This window comes from Heterodontus francisci, chromosome 9, assembly GCF_036365525.1.
Source record: "Heterodontus francisci isolate sHetFra1 chromosome 9, sHetFra1.hap1, whole genome shotgun sequence".
Lineage (NCBI taxonomy): Eukaryota > Metazoa > Chordata > Chondrichthyes > Heterodontiformes > Heterodontidae > Heterodontus > Heterodontus francisci.
In genome coordinates this window covers 89785587-89807999 of record NC_090379.1, presented here as the reverse complement: position 1 = coordinate 89807999, position 22413 = coordinate 89785587, and the positions used below count along the sequence as shown (strand labels likewise).

Genomic DNA, 22413 nt, shown 5'->3' with positions numbered 1-22413 from the left:
TAGTTGGTGGCATTTTAAGGCCAAGTGCTACCCAATTGTACAGATAGTAATAACAGCCGTGGCTCAGCTCGTAGCGCACACTGAGTCACAAGCTTCCAGGTTCAAGTCCCACTCCAGGACTTGAGCACAAAAATCAAGGCTGACACTCCAGTGCAGTACTGAGGGAGTGCAGCACTGTCAGAGGTGTCATTCTACAGATGAAATGTTAAACCGAGTTCCCATCCGCCTGCTCAGGTGGATGTAAAATATCCCATGGCACTGTTGTGAAGAAGAGAAGAGGAGTTATCCCTGGTGTCTTAGCCAATATTTATCCCTCAATCAACATGACAAAAAAAAGACTATCTGGTCATGATCACGTTGCTGTTTGTGGGAGCTTGCTGTGGGCAAATTGGCTGCCGTGTTTCCTACATTACAGCAACAGCTACACTTCAAAAAGTACTTAATTGGCTGTAAAATGCTTTGAGACATCTGATGGTCATGAAAAGCACTATATAAATGCAAGTCTTTTTTTTTTCTTTTTCGTCGTTGCCCTGCAGTAACAGTGTTGACCATCATCAGTTTTTTATAGGTTGTGTGGTGAATTTAGGGAGAATGTTTTGGGTTTGTTTTTACCACCAGAAGGTAAAACCAGCATTAAGAGGCGCGCAACTGTTGAGGAATAGCAGGCGGTTCCCATTCTGCAATGTCAGATTTATGTTAAAGCAGCAAATTAAAAATGACCCTGTTTGTCATTTGAATGGTGGAAGGTGTATCTTTCCACCTTCACAAACAGCAGTTGTGTTTTGACAGCAAATTACTTAACTCTTTGAAAACTGGAATTGCGTTGCTGCACAGGAATGAAATCTGAGCGGTTTGCAGTTGTTGGTATTTTACAGGATCGTTGAACAATCTAAATGCTTTGCGTGTCTGGGGGTATTACTTCCTAATTTAAAACATTACGATATGTAATTTATTGGGGCGTGTGGGAGGAAGAGTACAGAACAAAATTTCTGTGCAGTTTAGATAAAATGAGAGGCTTTCAGGACTCAATTTTAGCCAAAGGGAGATGGTTACATTATCATTGCCCATCATTGAAAGGTCGCTGATATTTGTCTAAACATAAAGAATAGCTTGAAGGGAATTATATTCTTTCTTACAAAAGGTCAACCTAAAGACACTGGAAATAAAAACACATGAATCCATTGTTTTGATTTGTTGTTATTCGGTTGACAAAAATGGCACAATGCTCTTATCTCCTCTCCCCTCAAAAATAGTTACTCTATCCTTTCTCACAAACACCATGGGGGCAAAATTGGACTTAGTAGCACCCTTAGGATTCCAAAATGCCACTTGCAGTGCACACACTGATGTGAAGTGCGGCAGATGCCATCTTGGTAAAGGGCTTCGCGGGGGGACATTTAAGGTCTGCCAGAAGTGTGCAGAGCATGCAGATCATGATGCCAATCAGAGTACAAAACTGATTTCTTGCCAGTGCTGTGGTTTTGGAGCTCAACACTTCAGCCAGTGCCCTCTTTTAACCTTGGACGGTTGAGCATGTGTTAAGCAGCAGGAAGGACTACCCCCATACCGCACCCCTCCCCCCCCCCTCCCCACAACAGTGCTATTAATGCACCAACTACATGCAGGTTATTTGCTGCTCAATTTCAACAATTGAACATGATTTTGATGCTTTCCATGTTTGTTTCAAAAGTCTACAGGAAGTGGTATGGCAGGTGCTGTAGTACATTTTCCTGACTTCAAGGCTTCTGCATAAACTAGTTGCTGCCAGACTTGGGTACACTAATTGGCCTTCCTCTTGGAATCAAGCATGACTGGAAGAAAGAACAGAAGCCACACAGAGCAGGGCAAACTGCTAGAGGAGGAGGGAGAGAAGGGCTCTTAGCAGCAATTCTCCTGTCTAAATCTCAGGCGCAACTAATGTTTGAAACATCCAACCTCAGAGCAAAGCAAGGACCATATAGCTGGTGGCTATGAAGGTAACCCTGGCGATGAACTGGTTCATTCCAGGCTGGTGCTGGAGATATTTGCAGTCCGTTGTTGCATAAGGGAGGGCAGTGAGGCTCCCTATTCTATATTATGTTACAATCTGGTGAGGAGGGGTCACGAGGCTCCCCTCTTGTCCTTGTCCTTCTTCTTTGACAGCAACAGGGTTTATTGTTTTTAAAACAGTGGATGTGCTTATCACTTCAGTTTTACCTTTGTTGTGATTGTAAAGGAACCAATCGGACAGGTTTTCTTGAGTTTAACCAAGAAAGAGGTGAGTTTATTGTACTTAAAAAAAAAAAACTCAACCCGAGCTAGACAAAATAATACAACTATGCTTCTCCTTCACACACACACACACACACACACACACACACACACACACACACACACACACACACACACACACACACACACACACACGAATCACGCATACAATTAGAGTACAGAGTGATAAGAAATAGTCTGGTTTAGATTAGAGTCCCGAACAAGTGAAAATAATACACAGTCTGTGGGGTCGGGTAATTCCGTTGTCTTTTGGCTGAAGTTGAGATCTTGAAGTATCTGGCTGGTAGAAGTGCACTTTGTGGTTGGCCCACCTAGTTCAGGTTTTTCTTGGAGACAGGGTTGTTGGTGGCTTGCTTCCCCGGAGTCTCTGTAACAGTGGTAGATTTGGATGTTCTACAGTCACAAACAGCTTTCAAAACTTGTGGTATATCTGGAGAAAAAGAGAGAGAGAGACGCACACACATACATAGTCCCACTGGGGTCTTGTCTGGTTAGCACTCAAAGCTTGTCTGATTCAAAGTCTCAGGAGCTTGTCCTTTTGCCAAAAACTGCTAGTTTTTCCACAGATGGGGAAGTGTGTCCTCATTTGCAATGTAATTAGATTCGAGTCCAGGTATTTTCAATCTCTTTCAGTTCTCATTGTTTCAGTGTTCACCCCCTGGAGGTATGACTCCACTGTCAATGTTCCAAGATGGCTTTGAATGTTTTTTTCCAATAGAAGTGAAGCTGTTAGCTGATTCCAAATTCATGAGGCATTGTCCTGGATGGAACCTCTTTAGACATTCATCTCCAGTCGATATCCTGGAATGTGAGGTATTTCAATGCAAATTGTGGTGGCCATTTTGGCTACCAACCTTTTAAAAGTTAACTGTAGGATCTTAGCTCCTTTTTAAAAGTTTAGTGTAGGTTTACAACTGATGAATTAAAAAATCTTCATTTGACATAGCATGTATTCTTGATAATTATAGTGAAAGCCCTCAAGAAATCTGATAGAGCAAACCATTGGCATGTTGAAGCAACGATTCTGCTGCCTGGACTGCTCTGGCGGGGCCCTGCAGTACTCGCCTGACCAGGTCTTAAGATTTATGATGGTCTGCTGCATGCTGCATAACCTTGCCATCTTGAGAGAATAGTGCTTGCCACCACATATCAGGCGAGAAACTGAGGAGGCAGAGGAAGAGAGGCTACACGCTAGACAGCTCTTTTCTGCCCGGGCTGCACATAAAGAACTAATTCAATTGCGATACCAGTAACCTCAACTCAATTCCCCACTCCCCAATAATCCCACACTCCTTACTTTCTCTATATTTCTGACCATCACATTATCCTCTTGGCCACAATGAAAAAAATAATATCCAACACAAAATACATATTCTGAACCAAGTTGATAAATTAGATCATGCCATAGTCCATAAAAATGTAAACTAAGTCCTCTTGTGAATTCCCTTAGTGCTTGTCTTCTGTGTGCCTTTGCCTGTCGTAGTATCCCTACACAATGTTATGCAGGTATAGTGGAATGCTGCTGACTTTCAGTAGAGGAGACTGCAGATGGTCTTGGAGGACAACCTCGAGCAGCTCTTGTTGTGTGTGTACACCTTTAAGAGGTTTGGCTATGTTATCAGGCCGGCAGTGTGAGAGTTGTGATGAAACACGCCATTTGACCTCTGGGTTGGGGGCAGTCTTAAGTAAGTACTGTACAGTGAAGACCTGTCTGTACATGCAGAACCATCCTTCAATATAGAGTCCACATTACTGCATTACTGATCCAATCTTGAGGTGCTCAGTGTTTTGTGTATAGTAGCAGCTAACACTGAGGTTTAAACAGCACACAATATGGTGGCAGCGGTGTGCATTTGAAGAATGGACCATACTGCAGAATTAATAAGTTAAGATGTGGAACATAGGGCCAAGATCATGATACTCTATTTCAGCATAAGGTCATGGAGAGGAACCAGCCCGAAGTCAGGAAGAGCCACACACAGAAAAAAGCAAAGTCTCTTTACTGCAGTGAGTACCTGATTTTAAAATTGCCAAACCAGTGGTCAAAAGAAGAAGCAGGTTGGTCCAGGATCAGGCTGTCCAAGTTCACAGCAGGTTGCTCCAGGATCGCACCATCCAAAGCCCATTCTGCCCCAGCCAAAAGTAAAAAAAGAAATGCTGTGGCTGCCGTAGCAGCTTTGTGGGCAGGATCTAACAAAAGCACATGAATTGGGCAACAGCATCACATCCTCCAAGTGGAACAGCACCCAGTTCTCTGTCTGCCTGTGTAGCAGGAAACAGCACCACACCCTCCAGGCCTGTACACAAGTGGAACTGCAGGCAGTTATTTCTGTTTTTCTGGACAGCAGGAGATTTCTTTGAGAGCAATGGCAGTAAGTCATTACAAGAATGGCAGCGCAGTTCCCTACTATCAACTGCAAAGCATCTGACCTGCTAATCAGAATTTTAGCTCTCTAAGCAAAGAATCGAGCAATGTTTTGACGACTTAGCAGTTTGGATCCACAGAAACAGGAAGTGAAAATACACATTGCCCTTGGCAATAAAGGTTTACATCACCATAACACTGCTGGGCTTACCAAAGAAGAGCACAAGGATCCTGAGTAAATCTGTTCCACAACTGAGGATCAGTTTCATGTCAGACTCAACTTTCAGGTCTATCAACTCAAATTCATGTCCTTTCGACAGCAGCCAACTGAGTCCATTGACCAGTTTGTCAGCCAATGTCGAGCTAAGGGCTGCGAACGTGACTTCACTGAGACTGAGCTGGCAGACCACATCATTGAGCTTGTGGTTGCATCCACAACAATAGAGGCACACCAGAGGGAACTTTTAGAGAAGCCCAAGGGCTATACAGTGGACGTCTTGCTCAAAGATGGTCGAAAATTCGAGTCCATCATTGCGGGCTAACAGAGTTTACAAGCCCTCTGTGCTGCGGATACTATTGATACAGTGAGTAAGGATTCCAAGTACAGGAAACCATGTAAAAGGTGCGAGCTCTTACAGACACCGAAGGGTTGCCGAGCATTCAATAACATCTTCAAAGCATGTGGTGTCAGGGTTCACTGGAAACGTCAGAAGCGGAAAGCCAAGACAGATGCTGCTGGTAAGAGTCCTGACCACAGTTGCATCGACCTTAAGAAGGCTTCACGCCCTGGCAAGCTTCACAGTCATACTTCACATTACAACTGATACATCCACGAAGTTGCGGATGACATCAACACTACTGATGACGATGGTGAGAGTCCAAGTTCAAGTGGGCGAGAGGAACAGTCATTTCACGTTGTCAATGTCACCAAACACATTGATTCGATCACTCCATTGGAGGCATTTGCATTTATTCATCTATGTCTGAAAAAGGAGAGCACACGTGCTCTGGGCGAAGGTGGACATAGGTGCCAGAGCAAATATTTTACCTCTACGCATCTTAAAAGGCATGTATCTGAGTAAATGGTGAGCCATGGTGACGCCAATAAATGCCCACCTAACTGCATACAATGGGTCCTCGATCCTGTGTTTAACATCTATCAAAATTGAATGCAAATACAATGATTTGGATTGGAAGTCCCAACTTTTTTTTACATTGCCTGAACACTGGACCTGCTATCACTGGACTACAGCCGTGCAAGGATTTGAGCCTGATAACGATGCATTGCGCAGCGCCTCCCTCCAGGCCTCAGACACCGACTTTGAAAGGCCCTGAAGCAAGTGAGTGCAACAAATGATCTTTAAATTTTGCCCAAACTGTGGGCAGAATAGAGAAGCTGGCTTTAACCTTTGCCCATCTTGTGGCTTTAGGATACCTAAAGGAGAGACTGAGGAAAATGTACGGCCTGTTACTGTCAACTCTATAGAATCTCCAGCTCAGACAGTGCCCAGTGCAGAGGCACCCAAAACAAAGCATAGCCCTGTGAAAATAATCTACCCTGAAGTTAGGGGTGCTCTTTTGGAGCAATGGGGAAAGATGAAAGAGGTGCACAATAGGCATGCTGGGAATGAACTTCCCAAATTAGCAGTAGGACAACAGGTCACGATGCAGAATGCTGTAACTGGTACATGGAGTACTGCACAGGTCTACAGGGTTTGACCAGAACCACGTTCGTATGAGGTTACTACACGTACTGGTGCAGCATTGTGTAGGAATAGAGATCAGATCAGAACAGTCCATGGTCCCAGATCCATGGAAGACTCTATCTCAAATTGGACGATAGTGAAGACGTCACCCCGGACAGAGTCTATTCCACTTCCATAGAGCCAGGTCCATACACACCTGCGCTGGATTTCAAGAACAGTCATCCTGTTTCCTAATCAGGCAGGCATCGCTGGCTAGGCCAGCATTTATTGCCCATCCCTAATTGCCCTTAAGAAGGTGGTGGTGAGCTGCCTTCTTGAACCGCTTCAGTCCATGTGGGGTAGGTACACCAACAGTACTGTCAGGAAAGGAGTTCCTAACTGACAGTGAAGGAACAGTGATCTAGTTCCAAGTCAGGATGGTGTGTAGTTTGGAGGGGAACTTGCAGTTGGTGGTATTCCCATGCATCTGCTGCCCTTGTCCTTCTAGGTCGCGAGTTTGGAAGTTGCTGTCTAAGGAGCTTTGGTGCGTTGCTGCCGTGCATCTTGTAGATGGTACACACTGCTGCCACTGTGCGTCAGTGGTGGAGGGAGTGAATGTTTGTGGATGGGGTGCCAATCAAGTGGGCTGCTTTGTCTTGGATGGTGTCGAGCTTCTTGAGTGTTGTTGGAGCTGGACCCATCCAGACAAGTGGAGAGTATTCCATCACACTCCTGACTTGTGCCTTCTAGTTGGTGGAGAGGCTTTGGGGAGTCAGGAGGTGAGTTATTGGCCACAGGATTCCTAGCCTCTGACCTGCTCTTGTAGCCACGGTATTTTGTATGGCTACTCCAGTTCAGTTTCTGGTCAATGGATGTTGATAGTGAGGGATTCAGTGATCATAATGCCATTGAACATCAAGGGGAGTTGGATAGATTCTCTCTTGTTGGAGATGGTCATTGCCCGGCACTTGTGTGGCGCAAATGTTTCTCGCCACTTATCAGCCCAAGCCTGGATATTGTCCGGGTATTTCTACACTGACTGCTGCAGTATTGGGGAGTCGCGAATGGTGCTGAACATTGTGCAATCATTAGTGAACATCCCCTCTTCTGACTTTATGATTGAAGGAACGTCATTGCTGAAACAGCTGAAGATGGTTGGGCCCAGGGCACTACCCTGAGGAACTCCTGCAGTGATGGCCTGGAGCTGAGGTGATTGACCTCCAACAACCACAACAAACTTCCTTTGCACGAGGGACAACTCCAACCAGTGGAGAGTTTTCCCCCTGATTTCCATTGACTCCAGTTTTGCTAGGGCTCCTTGATGCCAAACTCAGTCAAATGCTGCTTTGTTGTAAAGGGCAGTCACTCTCACCTCACCTCTTGAGTTCAGCTCTTTTGTCCATGCTTGAACCAAGGCTGTAATGAGGTCAGGAGCTGAGTGGCCCTGGCGGAACCAAAACTGAGGGTCACTGAGCAGCTTATTGCTAAGCAAGTGCTGCTTGATACCCCTGTTGACGACACCTTCCATCACTTTACAAATGATTGAGAGTAGACTAAAAGCAAAATACTGCGGATGCTGGAAATCTGAAATAAAAACAAGAAATGCTGGAACCACTCAGCAGGTCTGGCAGCATCTGTGGAAAGAGAAGCAGAGTTAACGTTTCGGGTCAGTGACCCTTCGTCGGAACTGAGAAATATTAGAAAAGTCACAGGTTATAAGCAAGTGAGCCGGGGGTGGGGCAAGAGATAACAAAGGAGAAGGTGTAGATTAGACAAGGCCACATAGCTAACTAAAAGGTCATGGAGCAAAGGCAAACAATATGTTAATGGTGTGTTGAAAGACAAAGCATTAGTGCAGATTCGGTGTTAACGGACTGAATATTGAACAGCAGTAAGTTCTTTTGGGCCTCCTTTATCTCGAGAGACAATGGATACGCGCCTGGAGGTGGTCAGTGGTTTGTGAAGCAGCGCCTGGAGTGGCTATAAAGGCCAATTCTGGAGTGACAGGCTCTTCCACAGGTGCTGCAGAGAAATTTGTTTGTCGGGGCTGTTGCACAGTTGGCTCTCCCCTTGCGCCTCTGTCTTTTTTCCTGCCAACTACTTAGTCTCTTCGACTCGCCACAATTTAGCCCTGTCTTTATGGCTGCCCGCCAGCTCTGGCGAATGCTGGCAACTGACTCCCACGACTTGTGATCAATGTCACACGATTTCATGTCGCGTTTGCAGACGTCTTTATAGCGGAGCCATGGACGGCCGGTGGGTCTGGTACCAGTGGCGAGCTCGCTGTACAATGTGTCTTTGGGGATCCTGCCATCTTCCATGCGGCTCACATGGCCAAGCCATCTCAAGCGCCGCTGACTCAGTAGTGTGTATAAGCTGGGGATGTTGGCCGCTTCAAGGACTTCTGTGTTGGAGATATAGTCCTGCCACCTGATGCCAAGTATTCTCCGAAGGCAGCGAAGATGGAATGAATTGAGACGTCGCTCTTGGCTGGCATACGTTGTCCAGGCCTCGCTGCCGTAGAGCAAGGTACTGAGGACACAGGCCTGATACACTCGGACTTTTGTGTTCCGTGTCAGTGCGCCATTTTCCCACACTCTCTTGGCCAGTCTGGACATAGCAGTGGAAGCCTTACCCATGCGCTTGTTGATTTCTGCATCTAGAGACAGGTTACTGGTGATAGTTGAGCCTAGGTAGGTGAACTCTTGAACCACTTCCAGAGCGTGGTCGCCAATATTGATGGATGGAGCATTTCTGACATCCTGCCCCATGATGTTCGTTTTCTTGAGGCTAATGGTTAGGCCAAATTCATTGCAGGCAGCCGCAAACCTGTCGATGAGACTCTGCAGGCACTCTTCAGTGTGAGATGTTAAAGCAGCATCGTCAGCAAAGAGGAGTTCTCTGATGAGGACTTTCCGTACTTTGGACTTCGCTCTTAGACGGGCAAGGTTGAACAACCTGCCCCCTGATCTTGTGTGGAGGAAAATTCCTTCTTCAGAGGATTTGAACGCATGTGAAAGCAGCAGGAAGTACAAACCTGAAAAAAAACAGTGGGTAAGCAAACTGAACAAACTAAGATGAAATGAAATAAATGCAAAAAACAGATTGTAAAAAATGTGTAAAAAAGAAAAAATAACCAAAAATGAAAGTAAAATGGGGGGCTGTCATACTCTGAAATTATTGAACTCAGTGTTCAGTCCGGCAGGCTGTAGTGTGCCTAATCGGTAGATGAGATGCTGTTCCTCGAGCTTGCGTTGAAGAGAAGCAGAGTTAACGTTTCAGGTCAGTGACCCTTCTTCGGAACTGACAAATATTAGAAAAGTCACAGGTTATAAGCAAGTGAGGCTTTGTCTTTCAACACACCATTAACATATTGTTTGCCTTTGCTCCATGAGCTTTGGTCAGCTATGTGGCCTTGTCCAATCTACACCTTCTCCTTTGTTATCTCTTGCCCCACCCCCACCTCACTTGCTTATAACCTGTGACTTTTCTAATATTTGTCAGTTCCGAAGAAGAGTCACTGACCCGAAACATTAACTCTGCTTCTCTTTTCACAGATGCTGCCAGACCTGCTGAGTGGTTCCAGCATTTCCTGATTGAGAGTAGACTGATGGGGCGGTAATTGGCCAGGTTGGATTTGTCCTGCTTTTTCCACATTGCCGGGTAGATGCCAGTGTTGTCACTGTACTGGAACAGCTTGGCTAGGGGCAAGGAAAGTTCTGGAGCACATGTCTTCAGTACTATTTCCGGAATATTGTCAGGGCCCACAGCCTTTGCAGTATCCAGTGCCTTCAGCCATTTCTTGATATCATGCGGAGTGAATTGAATTGGCTGAAGACTGGTATCTGTGATGCTGGGGACTTAAGGAGGAGGCCGAGATGGATCATCCACTGGGCACTTCTGGCTGAAGATGGTTGCAAATGCTTCAGCCTTGTCTTTTGCACTGATGTGCTGGGCTCCCCCATCATTGAGGATGGGGATATTTGTGGAGTCACCTCCTCCATTTAGTTGTTTAATTGTCCACTACCATTCACAACTGGCAGGACTGCAGAGCTTAGATCTGATCCGTTGATTATGGGATCGTTCTGCTCTGTCTGTCGCATGCTGCTTACTTGCTTGGCACACAAGTAGTCCTGGGTTGTAGCTTCATTAGGTTGACTCCCCATTTTGAGGTATGCATGATACTGCTCCTGGCATGCCCTCCTGCACTCTTCATGGAACCAGGGTTGGTCTCCTGGCTTGATGGTATTGGTAGAGTGGGGGATATGCCGGGCCATGAGGTTAGAGATTGTGGTTGAGTACAATTCTGCTGCTGCTGATGGCCCACAGTGCCTCATGGATGCCCAGTTTTGCATTGTTAGATCTGTTCGAAATCTATCCCATTTAACACGCTGGTAGTGCCACACAACACGATGGAGGGTATCCTCAATATCCACAAGGACTGTGCGGTGGTCATTCCTACCAATACTGTCATGGACAGATGCATCTGCGGCAGGCAGATTGGTGAGGATGATGTCAAGTATATTTTTCCCTCTTGTTGGTTCCCTCACCACTTGCCGCTTACCCAGTCCAGCAGCTCTGTCCTTTAGGACTTGGCCAGCTCTGTCAGTAGTGGCGCTACTGAGTCACCTTTGGTGATGGACATTGAAGTCCCCCACCCAGAGCACCCTTGCCACCTTCAGTGCCTCCTCCAAGTGCTGTTCACATGGAGGAGTACTGATTCATCAGTTGAGGGAGGCTGGTAGGTAGTATTCAGCAGGAGGTTTCCTTTCCCATGTTTGCCCTGATGCCATGAGATTCATGGGGTCTGGAATTGATGTTGAGGGCTCCCAGGGCAACTCCCTCCCAACTATATATCACTGTGCCACCACCTCTGCTGGGTCTGTCCTGCCGATGGGACAGGACAACTGAGTGGCATTTAAGAATCAAACACATTGCTGTGGATCTGGAGTCACATGTAGGCCAGACCAGGTAAGGACAGCAGATTTCCTTCAATAAAGGCCTTTAATGAATCAGATGTGTTTTTACAACAATTGGTAATGGTTTCATGGCCATCATTAGACTGGCTTTTAATTCCAGATTTATTAATTGTATTCAAATTCCACCTTCTGCCATGGTGGGATTTCAACCCATGTCCCCAGAGCAATACCCTGGGTCTCTGGGTTACTAGCCGAGTGACAATACCACGACACCACCGCCTCCCTAACTTGTATGTTTCTGATACAGTTTTGTGTCATGTCTATAATTAATCTTACTGTTGACTTATATATGGTTAACCTTTACCTAATTGAGGGGGGATATGTTTCTGTTTTGGAAAAGGGGGATATTGTGAGTGTACACCTTTTAAGATGTGTGGCCATGTTATCAGGCCAGCAGTGTAAGAGCTGTGATGTAACAAGCCATGTGATCTCTGGGTTGGGACAGTCTTAAGTAAGTACTGTAGAGTGAAGACCTGTCTGTACATGCAGAACCATCCTTCAATAGAGACTCCACGTTACTGATCCCATCTTGAGTGGTCAGTGCTTTGTGTATAGTCGCAGCTGACACACAGGTTAAGACAATGCGCAACAGCTCTGACCCTAGAATGCCCAGCTTCAGACTGCACCATCTCGGCATGGGCAGCAGCAATCTGGGCTGGCTGGCTGGCTGACAGGCAACAGCAAGAGCACTGGTGGAGTGTCAGAGGTGGGAGGATGAATGCTGTCTTCCCGAGAGAAGACAGCTGGTTCATGCTCTGTGAGATCATTGTCACTCTCCTGCAGTGGCAATTCAGCTAGTATTCTGTTGGAGGACAGATTGCTGTAAGACCCACAAGCCCTTCTGAACACTTGTATCCACAGCTATGATGGCAGCAGTTTGAGCTTTCATGGCTGCAGGCTGAGCTTGCGTGACATCAGTCTGAACTTCCACTGCAGCAATCAGGTATTTGGTAGAAACTGCTTGCGCTGCAATGGAAGCTGAGACATCAGCCATCATCTGCTACATCATGGTTGGGTGCACAAGTATGTTGATGGAATTGGCTCCCACTTCCATGCTGGAAAAGGATAGGCCTCGAGCTCTGTCTCGTTCCCTGTGTCAAGTTGGTGCTGTATCAGTATTGAAGATATGTTGTGTCGATCCAGAATACTGTGCTGGGATGCTGCATGTATGCACAGAGTTTAAAATCTCATGGACCAGCACACTCTAAAAATAAAAGTACTGTAGGTGAGCTTGTCTACGGAGCAGTCTGATAACAATAGCTCCACTTTTTGTGTGATTCTTTAATGTTCTTATACATTATCACCAATTTGTTTTCTGTTATCAGTGAAGCACGTTTTCAAAAGTACTTGCATAATGTTCCACATTTTTTGTCATAATTCAAAAGTGGATATTTTGAATCCATCATTAATTCCATCTTAGGCTGACCTTGTGTAGACTATGTGCAGGGACCTTGCTGGTAATGGATTCATCCCAATGCAGCCTCTTTCCCATCGCTCTCCACAATCCCTCAGATTTTTGAGTTGACATTTTTACTTCACTGGCCAGAGCAAAAATAAAAGCATTATATATTGGAGTAACAATATGCCAGGAAATAAATTACAATTTAAAGTGGATTTCAATATTAGTGGTTGTCAATGTTTTCATCTCCAGTTCATGAACCATTCCTTTTTCAGATTTTTAAGATTGCAAAGTATAATTTTCTTTTCATTCATTGTTCTCGAGTGGAGATATAGGACTGAATTTTATAAGCCCTCGACGTCAGGGGTCGTGGCGGGGGGGAGCCCAGAAAATACTTCCAGGAGAGGCCCGCCAGAAGGGCCTCGATGCAGGGACAGCCCCACCACATTTGACCAGTGGCCTCCCCGCTGCATGGCAACGGAGACCTTATTTAAATATGTGAATTACATTAAAATTGATGAATAATGACTTAGCTGGTAGCGACGGCCGTCCCACATCGATATTCCGTCCACTTGCCAGAAGATCCAAGGGGTAACACTGGTGGGGAGGGATGAGGAGTGAAATTTTCAGGGCGGGAGGGGGGTGGGGGGGGGGGGGGGAGCGGAGAGAACTGTTTCTATTGGCTGAGGGGATGGTGGGAAGGGGTTGAAGGGCAATAGCAATGACTGTGTCAGATCACCGAGGGGTCCCCAGTGATGAATCTTAAGGTTAGGCTCTATGTACCATGTATGGATTGAATGTCTCTTGCCCTAAGCTCTCCCTCTGCTCGATGATTTGATCTGATTCAATGGTACATAAGTAGTTTTTTGTAAGTTCTGAAATCGCTACCTTGATCATCAGTTGGTTTTTAGATTTCAAATAGCCACAAATATGTCAGCAGTCAAGATGAAGCATTGCAGTAGAAGAGTTTAAATCTTTAAAGCATTGGTTCTAAATAAGTTAGTGCTACCTATTTCTAAGCATCGGTGGTCTATGGTTACTAAGTACATTAGAGACATCTGGTGTCAATAATGGGAGTCTGTACTTCCATTTTTATCAGCTAACTGAACAGTGGGGATCTACAAAGCTGGACGTGGAGTTAACACTTGTATGCATTTGGCTACCGATCACCAGCTGACCTACTGTATCACTGTTCAGAGCAGTGAAGGTACTTGTAATTAAGAAATGTTAGCTCACGAAATGTAAAATCCACTCAGTATTTTAAATCATGAATGGTAATATTTATCTCTTCAGGTTTTTCTTTAAACCCTTATTTCTTGCTGAAGTGTGCCCTGGGTACGATGACATAAGTGAGAGTTGCTTGTGTCTTGTAGTTCTGCATAAATTTTACGAGTTCTGATTTACAAATAAAATCTTTATTGTGAGCCAACAATAATCTTGGGGGGAATTTATGCAATGATGTATTACGCAGGAATCAGGAAGGGAAACCATTGAGTTGCACTTTTGCATTTCCAATGCTTTTTTTTAAACACTTAGGCCATGATATTTACTGGGAGACAAGCAGGGAGCAGGTTAACGCAAAGAAAACCTGGCAAAGCTGGGTATGTCAGATGTCCTGCCACATTTATAACTTTTTCCTTCTGTTTCCCGCCTGGCACTCAGACAAATTGACAGCATTGGGTCTCCAACACTGAGCAAAATTGCTGAAACACATCAGTTTGGAAACTTTGCTAAATAACTCCCTAAAGTCTTATTTCAGAAGAAAAACTCTGTATCTGAAATCTGGATGTCCTGTAGACTCATCAAAGGATGTAAAACAAAAAATTTGCTTGAAGAAAGAGTCAGAAACAATTGGGTGATTACAATTTGATCCAGTTGGCCTACCAACTACATAATGAGCTCTTCAGTTTGAAAGTTGGATAGGAAAAGATGCTACAGGATCAAGGGATATTCGTTATTCATGGTAGATATATTGTTCAAACTGTGGGGGAATGCAGTTTCTGTTCATAACTGGATCTTGTGCTTTTTATTCAGATGGTACTTTTCATAATAAAACTTTTTTTTGATATTCTCGAGATGTGGGTGTCACTGGCAAGGCCAGCATTTTATTGCCCATCTCTAATCGTCTTTGAGAAGGGGGTGAAAAGTTACCTTCTTAAACTGTTGCAGTCTGTGTGGTGAAGGTGCTTACACAACACTGTTAGGTAGGGGGTTTTATGATGTTCACCCAGCAATGATGAAGCCACGACGATATATGTCCAGGTCAGGATGTGTGCAACTTGAATGCGAACTTGGACGTGCTGGTGTTCCCATTCACCTGTTGCCCTTGTCCTTCTAGGTGATAGAGGTCACAGGTTTGGGAAGTGCTCCAAAGAAGCCTTGGTGTGTTGCAGTAGTGCACTCTGTAGATAGTAGATGCTGCAGCCACATTGCACCAGTGGCTAAGGGACTAATGTTTAACCTTTTTCACCAGCAGAAACGTTGTATGGTCAACACTTTCCAGATTGTTGCTAGGCTGCTGAAGTTCTACTTTTGGCTCTTACAGCTTGTTAAAAGAAGAGAAATTAAAAAAAATTTTTTTTAAATCTGTATCAATCATTAAAAGACAGCAGAGCGCTCCTTCGTCTGTTTTTGTAACCTTGCAACAGGCATCAAAATGTTAAAAAGAACAAAAAAAATGATAGTGATTCAGGAAAAATGGAATGACAGGACTGACCAAGATTAGAGACCAATGTACAGTGAATAGTGTACAGTGAATAGAATGTACAATGCACAATCAAATAGGGGTGGTGGAAGGGAGGTCTTTTCTTTGGTTAGAACACAAATCACTTCTCACCAAGTCATGAAATGATTTTTCTGATAAATATCAACACCACTTCATCAATGTTAGTGGTGTAATAGTCCTTTGTGTCTGTAACTTAAGAAAGTGTCATGGAATATAGGATGTATTCCATGCCCAGACTAATGTCTCTTGCTTTCAGCAGCAGTTAAACACAGTGCTTTTTTGTAACCATCCTTGAAGGAAGTGCAGTGTTCATGTTGGCCTGTAAAGCAAATTAACAACAAAAGGGTTAAAGAAAGAAGTTGTATTTATATACCAGAGTTTGTGTCCTCAGCATGTCCCTAAGTGCTTCATAGCCAATAAATTGCTTTTGAAGTGTAGTAACTGTTCTTATCTGCAGGCAAATGCAACAGCCAACAGCACAGTTCCAAAATCAGCAATTGAGAGTCAGGCATTCGCACAAAAAATAGTGTAGCTCATGGTTTCTGGCAAAGTTAAAGCAGATATGGAACATCTCCCAAGAAATGAATAGTAGTACTTGAAAAGCAAGCTCAAATGAGAATTCTGATGCTGGTATGCCTTAAGATTATTTTGCAGTAGGAATAAGGGTGAGGCTATCAGTGCTCACCATTATTAAGGAATAAATCAGACAGCAACTTCCAGTGTCTGCATGTGCGCAGTTAAATGTAGAAATCAGGAAGTTGCTTTCTGATTTGTCCTACTCCTTCACAGACGTCGTTACATCAGTACCTTGCCGAGAGATTCAGCATTCAAGCACATTAAGGCCATAAAGTTGGAGGGCTTAACCACTAAATACTGAATGCGCATGTTAAACAAGTTAGAGCTTGTCCATTCAAGTGTAATTGAATTTTTCACAATGTGATAAGTCTTAATTACTATCCAACAATCTCTCTGGCACTGAAAATTTACCTTTGCAATTGTGGAGCTTCATTCCTTCAGATTTTGGTTATTGTTGTAGGATTTAAAATAATTTAAAAAAATGTTTTTTTAACATTTTCTTTCTGTCTCTTTTATTTCTATCTCTTAATCCCATTTTACTTTCCCTCTTGTTATTTTGATTTCTGTACATGATTTGTCATTGAATTAACTTGCATTTCCTAGTTTAGGCTCCACAGGACACAGCAAGGATTCTTAAGTCTGTTGGTTGAAGAGACACAGTGTTGCCTACTCTGCTCACGCAGGTCCCAGATCCCCCATACAGGGCACAACGCTGTCTCAGACTCCCACGACTAGATATTTAAATCCATTCAGGGTCTGGATCGGAGCCGGACATGCACGTAATTTGGCTGCCACTTTTCCACCATGATCCTGACCCTGAGCCATTTTGAATGAGGGTGGGTCAGACAGCTGCCAATTGAGGCCAATTATTGGTAATTACAGAGCCTATTAATGTCCCGTTCGTGGGCCACTTGGAACGTCCAATCGGCAATTCGAGCAGCCCATGTCGACCTGAACCATGTCTAGGTCAAGGGGGCGGGCTCAGGGCAGGAGGTGAGTTGTGGGGGTGGGGTGGTATGGTGCTGATGGATCACTTGAGGGATGCCCCCCACCCCCCAGACCCACAACAGCCTCCGGGCCACAGCCGTGGTCACTGGTCATCCCCTTGAGGTTTTATCCCTTCAGGACCGTGGCCCAACAGCTGTGGCCTTTTATAACATCAAAACAAAACTTAGCTGCCCTTCCACTCGTCTCTCCATCTTCAGATCGGCAGCTCCCACCTCGGCTGCCAATCACTGAGTACTGGTGGGCCTCCCATTGGCCCCGCAGCGTGGCAGCCCTTCCGCCCTCCCTGATTGGACAGCAAGCCGCTCCCTGTCCTTTAATTGGCTGAGGATATGAAAATCCCCATTATCATGCTTAAAGCATGCCGTGCGGGGTCAGGACCCGAAATCAGCCCCCATTTCCGGTTCCCGACCACTGATTGGAAATCCAGCACCCAATGAGCATAAGTTGTTGTGCAACATCTCACAATTGTCTGTTGGCAGCTGTAAATGTAATGAAGAGTGAGGGGCATTTTTTGCCACTGACTGCAGAATCCATGCCGATGTTGTTGTGTATCTCAGGTGTTTAGAGATTGGACAGTTTGGATAGTCATGCAATGAAATACCTAATTGTTTAAAAGTTCAAAACATTGGCTTAAATACTTAATGTGGAATTTTGTTATTTCTAAGAGGCATAGCACTGGATCTCTCTTAGTAGTGAAGCATCTTCAGTAACTTTAGAATAATATGGATTCTCCAGCTTTCTTTTGGCTGTTTTGTGTATGACAACGATTAGCTAGAACAATCAAGGTCGCATGTGAAAGAATGAATTTTTGCCTTTCATTCCACCCTGAAGCTCTGTTTGCAGAATAGATATTTATTGAAGAAATAAAAGAAATAGAAGTTCATTCAGATAGCAACAAAATGATTCACATGAGTTCTTGAACCTGTCTATTAAATTTGCTGTTATAGAACCAATGATCCCACAAATTGTTACTCGTAATAATGCTTTTAGTTGACAGCTTTGCCTAGTGTCAAAATCAGTGCATGACAGACCATTAACTTATCCTGATGGCTGGAAATGAAGTCCTCCCTCAATTCATTCAAACCAGCAAGGTATAACGATCACAAAAGTGAAATCTTGCTCAGAAGGAGTAGCTTTTAATATTCATGTAACTTGGACCCAACATTTGCCAGGACATTTCTTTGATGTAACCGCCCTCCCTCCCAAAACCCCCATAACTGCTGACAAGCTCTACATTGTGCTGTTCTTGCAACATATAGTTGCCTGAATTTGTTAAGGAAAATAAATTTGAACAGCTTTACTCTAGTAAATGTGCCTGGAGAATTTAGTGACTGGCAGTATTTTTCAATTCTATCAGAGCTGCCAGATACCTTGTGATTCCTGTGATCAACATTATGAATCAAACTTCAGTGGATGAAAGTGTGAAGATGTCTCAACTCTTTTAACATGTAATCCCTCTTTTAACATGCTCAATTGGCTAAGGCCATGAGTATTTGAGCTATCGAGAGCAGGAAAGTTGCAGGTTTGCACTGGGGTTACCTGTTGTCAGCCAGGGCAGTGGTATCAGTGTCCCTAGGGAAAGAATATCAACAGAAGTTCCATTTTCTATCTCTACCCCTTGACCAGGCTGTTGGTATAGTGGTTACTATAAGGTGAATCCAGGGGTCAGGAACCTGACGCCAGGATGTATTCCGAGTCCTGACCCCACAACCTTAATTGTGTCACTCTCTCGCAACACTATTTTTAAATGTAAATGCCCTAATTGGGCAGGAGGCAAGCTCGACACCCAATTATTGGTGTCGAGTGTCTCCAGGATGCGGGAACATCCTGTCTGGCACCAGCGGCAAAGGCAGGCGGTGTTGTGTTTACGCAGGGTTACTGGGTTTAATTTTGATATCCGATATAACTCTGAGCAATAAAGATATCACACTGTGTTAAATAACCAACTGGTTTATTTAAAGCACACTAACAATAACTATAAAAGGTCGTACAGATTGGAGCACATGTCTTGACAGCAGCCTGTGTCTCTGAGACAGATTCAAAATGTCTGTCTTCCAGAAGCTTCTGCTCTGTCTAGCTCCACCCGGAGGATTAAGCAAACAAAGCAGTGAACACAGACCAAAACCATCAATCTTTGATCGATCAAACACTACAGGGGGCAGACAGCTCAGTACAGGGCTAGCAGTGTTGGCAAGGATGAAAGGGGCCACACAGGAAAATTGAAGTTCCAGCACTAGCACTGGCGCAAGAAGGTCCTTTAAAAAACAGGTTTAAAATAAAGGCAAATAAACTTTATTTGCCCCCACAGCGAACCTGACAGTTGTGCACTGTTCAGGTTTGCCAAAATAAAATTGAAAAATTCCATTCTGCACCAGACAGACCCCTTGACATGATCCTTAAGGAGCATAAGAGACCATTAATTGGTGGTGAGTGGATTTCCTGTTCCCTCCCTGTTTTGTAATTGCAAACTGTCCCGGAGGCATCAGGATCCCGAGGTAATCTCCACAATGGCAATTTTGAAATCGGGCACTGACCTGCAGCCTTTTGAAAATCCGACCTAGGTCTCAGAGCTTCTTTGCAGGTCTGTGAAAGGTAGGTTTTATGCAGGGTTACTTTGGAGGCACGGCCTGAAGGCCTGGCTGAGGGTTCTGTAGGTGGCCTAGAATTCAGGTCACAATTGCTCAGAATTGACCGTCCCTGTCAACTGGCAAGGCTTTTTGTTTGGGAGCTAAAGGCAGTGAAACATTTCTTGCCTGTCCATACAAATCTGTCAAGATCCCATTTGCTGACTTAGGACTCTGGCAGCAACGCAAAAGGTTGGAAGAGGCATGGGAATGACTTCATTCTTAATGTGCTTGCACTCCTGAGACTGTTCCAGCAGAATTGCAGAATAAGTTAGTTTAATTCGTATGGGTTAGAGATGTTGGGACCTGTCCTAATTCCTTGTTGAACCACTTTGCAGAGGGAAAGAATTCTTAATTTTGTATGGGGATGTCCAGAGTGAGAAAAATGCACTTAGGTTTTGAATCATGGAGCCCGTATCTTGAAGGCAGAGAAACTGCTTTGATCTTGGGAAGTGTAGTGAAGGGCTTGGTAATTTAAACTGGTACGTCATCACTGATATGTTATATTCTGCTTTTTCATCCTCTTCTCCATGAAAGTCTTATCTCAATCAGCTTGCCAGCAGGGGTTCTATGACTAGGTTGAAGAGGATGTGGATATGGGCCATCCTTGCCTTGTCTCTCATTGGCAGGGAATGTAGAAGAGCTGAGGCCTTTGGCGCACACAGGGGATGTGAAGTTATAATATTGGATTCTAATTCACATCTTGAGCTTGTCACAGAAAGCTGTTCTTTCCAAGTTCAGTAAAAAGAAAGTTTCACTCTGCTTAATTGAAAGTGTTCTTTGTGTACGTGGAAAGTATAAGGGTAGCGGAATTGTTGCTGTAGCAGTGGTACATCACTGTGATATATCCAGGTCCTGTTTATTTAACATGGACGAGGCCAGGGTTAGTTGAGTTCAAATTGGTGGCAAAATCCTGCACATTATTTTGAACTTAGACTCGATCTTTGATCAACACTATTGGATGATCAGATGGTGTCATCCTGTTTCTGTGTATTTGTGTGATTGTCGTTATTTTGAATGTTTCAGAGTCGTTTGTTTCTTCAATATGGTAGAAGAGTAAGGGAGCAGGGCCTTGTGGAAATCGGCTGAGTTATTGGTTCAGGAGCTTTCCCAGATTTTAGGTATTGTATTTGCATCGCCTTAGCTGCGATTCAAAATTGTCCATGTTGTTTTAGGAGAGGAGAGAAGTTGGCAATGTGATGAATTGTTGCCTGAAAGAAGGTTTGGGATGCTGAGGTATGTAGTAATGACAGAAGTCCATAAATTCCTTGTTAATCTCATTGGAGCCTGAGGCTGGTTTAACTTCTGCATTGTGAATTGCTGTCAATGTCCCTTCTGTATTCTATAGGTGATGTGACAGGTGTGTAAAGGTGAGCTGGAGAGTAACTGGTGTATGGTCAAAGACTCCCAATGAGTTGGGCAAGGTTTGATTGATTCTGGAATATGTTTTGCATGGGTTTGAGTAGAAAGTCTATTCCTTCTTTATTGGGTGCATGGTTTGCTTGCATTGGTCGAGTTTAAAGTGCATGGTTCTTGGAATGTTCTGTCTGAGTGGCCTGGGCACCCAACATCTGGATCTATCCAGATCTCCTCCCACATCAATGTACCTTACATTTGATGTCTTACATAATGACAGTGAGACTGCCTTTTACCTTTGTCCTCAACAGTGTCTGGTCTTGTGAGACTATACCAACAACAACTTGTACTTATGTGGTGCCCTTAATGTAGGGCCTTCACAGAAGTTTCATAAAACAAAAATCTGACACCAAACTACATGAGGTATTAGGACAGATGACCAAAAGTTTAATAGCAAGAGATAGGTCTTAAAGTAGAGAAGACAGGTGGAGAGATTTGGGGAGGGAATTCCAGAGTTTAGGGCCTAGGCAGCTGAAGACATGGCTGCCAATGGTGGGGCAACTAAAATTGGGGATGCTCGAGGCCAGAATTAGAGGACTGCAGCTATCTTGGAGGGTTGAGGGGTTGGAGGAGGTTACAGAGATAGGAAGGGGTAAGGCCATGGAGGGCTTTGGAAAAAAGGATGAGAATTTTAAGATCGAGGTGTTGCTTAACTGAACAGAATTTTGGATGATCTCAAATTTGCAGATCATGGGAGACCAGCCAGGAAAGTGTTGGAATAGTCAAGTCTAGAGGTAAAGAAAAGACATGAATGAGGGTTTCAGTAGTAGATGAGCTGAGGAAAGGGTGGAGTCGGGCAACATTACAGAGGTGCACATAAGCAGTCTTAGTGATGGTGCAGTTATGTGGTTGGAAGCTCATCTCAGCGTCACATATTATAGTAAGGTTGTGAACAGTCTGGTTCAGCCTCTGACTGTAGCCAGGGAAAGGGATGGAGTCGATGACCTGGGAGCAGAGTTTGTGACAGGGATCAAATACAATGTCTTCGATCTTCCCAATATTTAGTTGGAAGAAATTTCTGCTCATCCAACACTGGATGTCAGGTAAACAGTCTGACATTGGAGGGGTTGAGAGGTGATGGTGGGTTAGAACTGGGTTTCATCAGCGTACATGTGCTGTGTTTTTAGATGATGTTATGAGGCAGCATGTAGCTGAGAAATAGAAGAGTGACACAGATAGATCCTTGGGGGACACCAGAGATACCGCTGGAGGAGCAGGTGATTCTCTGGCTACATTTGAATAGATAAGAATGGAACTTTGCGAGTATAGTCCCACCCAGCTGGGCAATGCTGGAGAAGCATTGGAGGACGATGTTTGGTCAATTTGTACCAAAGGCTGCACAAATGTCGCGAAGGACAAGGAGTG

At 44.4% G+C, this 22413-nt stretch overlaps 1 protein-coding gene across 14 annotated transcripts in view; it reads left to right on the top strand.

Moving 5' to 3' along the window:
* Window positions 1-22413, top strand: part of LOC137373900 (alpha-(1,6)-fucosyltransferase) — a 904043-nt gene that overhangs the window by 650131 nt on the left and 231499 nt on the right. Inside the window, exon 1 of one of the 14 annotated variants that reach the window (XM_068039468.1) lies at window positions 5956-5976. The exons of the other annotated variants lie outside the window; for them this stretch is intronic. The gene's annotated coding sequence lies outside the window, so the exon portion shown is untranslated. Of the gene's footprint in view, window positions 1-5955; window positions 5977-22413 lie in introns of those variants that run through there. 14 annotated transcript variants of the gene reach the window in all.